At 42.3% G+C, this 4,553-nt stretch overlaps 1 non-coding gene across 1 annotated transcript; it reads left to right on the forward strand.

Moving 5' to 3' along the window:
- Positions 1 to 4,164: 4,164 nt before the first annotated feature.
- On the forward strand, positions 4,165 to 4,271 carry LOC137452447 (U6 spliceosomal RNA). The gene has a single exon (XR_010990093.1). It is a non-coding gene; the product is annotated as a U6 spliceosomal RNA (small nuclear RNA).
- The last annotated feature ends 282 nt before the right edge of the window (positions 4,272 to 4,553 follow it).

Below are 4,553 nucleotides of genomic sequence, written 5' to 3' on the forward strand. Positions count from 1 at the left end.
TGCATCACTTGACACTTGATCTTGTTGAATTTCATACCATTTGCCTCAGCCCATCTATCCAGTCTGTCCAGATCTCTTTGCAGAGCCTCTCTGCCCTCCAGCAGATTGAAACACCCTCCCAACTGCATACTGAGGGTGCACTCCATCCCCTCATCCAAATAATTGATAAGTGTTTCAAACAGAATTGGGCCCAGTACTGAGCCCTGGGGATCACTTGTGACTGACACCCAACTGGATTTAACTCCATTCACCACAATTCTTTGGGCCTGACTATCCAGCCAGATATTTACCCATCAAAGCATGTGCCTATCCAAGCCATGAGCAGTCAGTTTCTCCATGAGGATGCTATGGGAAACTGTGTTGAAGGCATTACTAAAGTCAAGGTAAATAACATCAACAGCTTTTCCATCATTCACCAGGAAGGTCATAGAAGTCAACACTTGCCCTTAGCACACCCACATTGACTGGGCACAATCATCTTGCTGTTCACCATGCATCACACAGTCATATCCCTCCCTGGCACAGAGAGTAACCCCACCTCCTCTCCTTCTGTGCCTATGCCCTCTGAAGAGCTGGTATCCATCAGTTGCAGCACTCTAGTCAGGTGAGTTGTCCCACCACGTTTCTGTGATGGCTACTATGTCATATTTGCCTTGCAGCACTATGGCTTCCAGTTCCTCCTGCTTATTACCTATGCTGCAAGCATTAGTCTAAATGCACTTCAGCTGAGCTAATGGTCCTGCCACCTTTTTAGGGAGAGTGGCCTGATTCTATCCAGGCTGCCTCATCACTTTCCACTTGAAAGATCAATAGTGGGTAGTAATCAGAGGGCTGTACTGGAACAGGTTGCCCAGGGAGGAAGTTCAGGCTCTGTCCCTGGAGATATTCAGTGAGGCTTGATGGGCTCCATGCAACCTGATTTAATTGAGGATGCCCCTGCTTACTGCAGAGGGGGTTGGACTAGATGACCTTCAGAGGTCCCTTCCAACCCAGACTATCCTATGACTCTATGATTTCATAATTGTTTGTTGTGTCAGGTTATACCCATCTCTGGAGAGGCTGAAAAGAACCCAGTCCCCAGGTGGACAAAGAAGCCTGACCCAGGTGGGCCCTTGGTTCTCCCTCCCAGAGGGAGGGGTCCCAAGGTCAAGATTTATTCCACTCCCCCTTCCTATCCAGCAAGCCTATTTAAGAGGAGCCATCTTCCTGACCCTTCTTCTTGTTCCTGTGCCTTGCCTGCCTGGCAGACGTCTCTGCTGCCTCTGTTCCTCCAGTTACTACATGGCCTGCTTTGTGCTCCATCCACATGCCTAAGGACTGCTTCCTAGGAGAATCCACATTTATTGAGGGAATCTAATGCCAGCTAGACCTCATTTTATGTATTTTTCTATTTACCCTTTTCCCTATACCTTTGTAACTTTCCCTTTTACTCAAATGCCATATATATTTTGTTAAGCTTACCTTTTTTACTTCCAAAATTATTCCCAACTGTTTCTTTTGTCATTTTTATCTCTCTTTCTCCTGCCTAATTTGCTTTTACCCTGCTGGGGAAAAAAGGGAGAGGGGAGACAAAAATCTAAATCTGTTCCATTTGGGCTTTTGGACTCTGGGAAAAGCTTAAACCACAAAATTTGTGACCCTTTATAGAGCATTGTACTGGTTTTTCAAGGGGACTTGGGAGGTCTAGAGTTGTACTTAAAATTATGAGCTGAGAAATGAAAACATATTTTTAACATAGGTATGAAACCTACTTCAATTTTTTCTAGCCATAAATGTTTGGATTTACTAGAATAAGCCCCTTTCTAGCTGTGAACTGACCTTTTAATGAATGGTGAAATCCTAGCTCCACGCAGCTCTTAACAATCCCTGTCCACTTTGAAGAAGTTGTGCCTTTACCTTCTAGATACTTTGATTCGTACCACTTAAGTGGATTTTTCTCTTCCAAGTCTTCCTGCCATTTGTAAACCTTGCATAGGATAACTGGTGAGGTTTTCTGGGTGCTTTTTAATCAGTTAGCTACTTTCCAGTGACTAGTTCCTTTGAACTTCTGATTGCAAGTGGTAAGACTTATTTTTGCATCTCCCACTGAATTTTCAGGAATCAGGCAGGCTGCCTTCGTTATGGTTCCTAAAATGACCAAAAGTCTGCAAGATAGTTAAATATTTAACTGAACTGCTATGAAAAGTCTCTTTTCAAGGAATAAGTACACCATGAAATTAATGATTGTTTTCATTTTATTTATCTATTTTTATATTTTAATATATTTGGAAAATATTTATTAGTTTGACAATGATGTTTTCTTTTTAATTGTTTTTCCTTTATATGTGTCTTAAATATCTTAAATATTAGGGCTTTTTGTTGGGGGGTAGATTTGTTTGTTGGTTTGGGTTGTTTTTTTAGTGTTTTGGGTTTTTTTACTAAAGCCTTCTTGTATAAACAATTTTCTTCATTCCATAAATAGAAAGTTCATTTACCATCAAATATGTGCCTGGAATATTGGGATTTGCATTAATCAGAAACAAATGCATATGATCTTGGGGACAGAGGGCCTGCTGGGTCTTTCTTCAGAAAGCTTCCTTTGGCTTAGAACATATTTTTTCCACCCTATTGCCAGGAAGGGGTTGGTCTCTTCTCTCTAGCAAACAGCACCAGAACAAGAGGGCACAGTCTCGAGCTGTGCCAGGGGAAGTTTAGGCTCAAGGTGAGGAGAAAGTTCTTCATGGAAAGAGTCATTTGTCATTGGAATGTGCTGCCCAGGGAGGTGGTGGAGTCACCATCCCTGGAGGTGTTCAAGAGGGGATTGGATGTGGCACTTGGTGCCATGGTCTAGTCATGAGGTCTGTGGTGACAGGTTGGACTTGATGATCTTTGAGGTCTCTTCCAACCTTGGTGATACTGTGATTCTTTATTTCACACTTAAATCCTGCGTCACAACAATTGCCTTATCCCTAACCTGTAGTTTTGTAACTAGATGAAGATCACAGAGGGAAGATAATAGCATTTGCTTAGTGTTTCTTTGAGATCTGTCTGTTCCAAGGAAGAAGATTCCAATTTTCTTGGGAGAATGCCCAGCTAGGATCAAAACCAAAATACTGGAAAGGAGTAACAAAAAGAATTGCTGTAAATATCAGTCTTGGGCCAGTATTTATCCCCATAGTGAGGCACATCACTGTGTTGTAATATTTCAAATACTCTGCCTCTCTTTGCTGTTGTGTTGATGTGCACCCTTAGAAATTCTTTAGGTTTCCCCTTCCCCATAATATTCTGAAATATACCAGCTTGATTTGTCATGATAATTCTACACATGAATAGTCTCTTCTTGTTTCAGGCATAAAAATGTAGTAAGGGAAAAAAAAGAAGAGTATTGTGTTGTGATTTGGGCTTGGGGTTTATTTGGTTGGTTTGTTGTTGAGTTCTTGTTCGGTTGGGTTTTGCTTTGTCTTGTGGGTAAACAGTACATGTTCAGTGAGGACATTAAACAGAACTGTATGGTACATGAATGTAATAATAGTGCACTTATAGCAGGCAACTAAATTTGATCAAATCAAGCTTGTATACAGGGCTACAGGGTTTGCTTTAGAACTGACAAGGTTCTGAGTGATAGTTGCAGGGACTTGGGGGCAGGAAGGGAAACAGGGCAGCTTTCTCAGCATGAAGGAAAAACTCAAGGTTTATGCTGTTTAGACATTAATCTTCAGCATGCTTTAGTCTTTCTGCATTAGAAATTTTGTATTCCTCTTCTGTAGGATTTTCAGCAATGCATGTTACTGCATGAACAGCCAGCTATTAATTATGTCACTTTTGATTGTGATTTTGTCCAGAATAATTTGTGTTGGCCCACGTCATTCTCCTGTTTTTACCTAGGATCTATTTTCTTGTGGCAAAGGTGTACCAAGTGCTATATGTTTATGAAGTTCTCCCAGTGATGTAAGAAATTAATAAACATAAAGGCCACTTCAGAAGCTACCTTTAAAGACAACTTACAACAGCCAGATCTAGATTTTTATGATATTTTTCTATCATCACTTTCAAAGAAGTCAGTTCTAAAGCTTCATGATTCACTAAAGCCTCATGATTTACATGCAGAGCTCTCTTGTGTTCCTTTGACGCCAGCTAGGCTAAGGCACTAAACACCTCCTTGTCTGAGCTACTGAACTATTCCCTGAGCTCACTTCAGCAGCACATATACTAAAATTTGAATGATACAGAGAAGATTAGCATGGCCCCTGCGCAAGGATGACACACGAATTCGTGAAGCATTCCATATTTTTCCTGGGGGTACTGGTCGATGGTAGGCTGAACATGAGCCTGCAGTGTGCCCAAGCAGCCAAGAGGGACAATGGCATCCTGGCCTGCATCAGGAACAGTGTGGCCAGCAGGAGCAGGGAGGTCATTCTGCCCCTGTACACTGCACTGGTTAGGCCACACCTCAAGTACTGTGTCCAGTTCTGGACCCCTCAGTTTAGGAAGGAGGTCGACTTGCTGGAACGAGCCCAGAGAAGGGCAACGAAGTTGGTGAGGGGTCTGGAACACAAGCCCTATGAGGAGAGGCT

Source organism: Melanerpes formicivorus, unplaced genomic scaffold, assembly GCF_026170545.1.
Source record: "Melanerpes formicivorus ecotype bairdi unplaced genomic scaffold, bMelFor1.0.p_v2 SCAF_53, whole genome shotgun sequence".
NCBI lineage: Eukaryota > Metazoa > Chordata > Aves > Piciformes > Picidae > Melanerpes > Melanerpes formicivorus.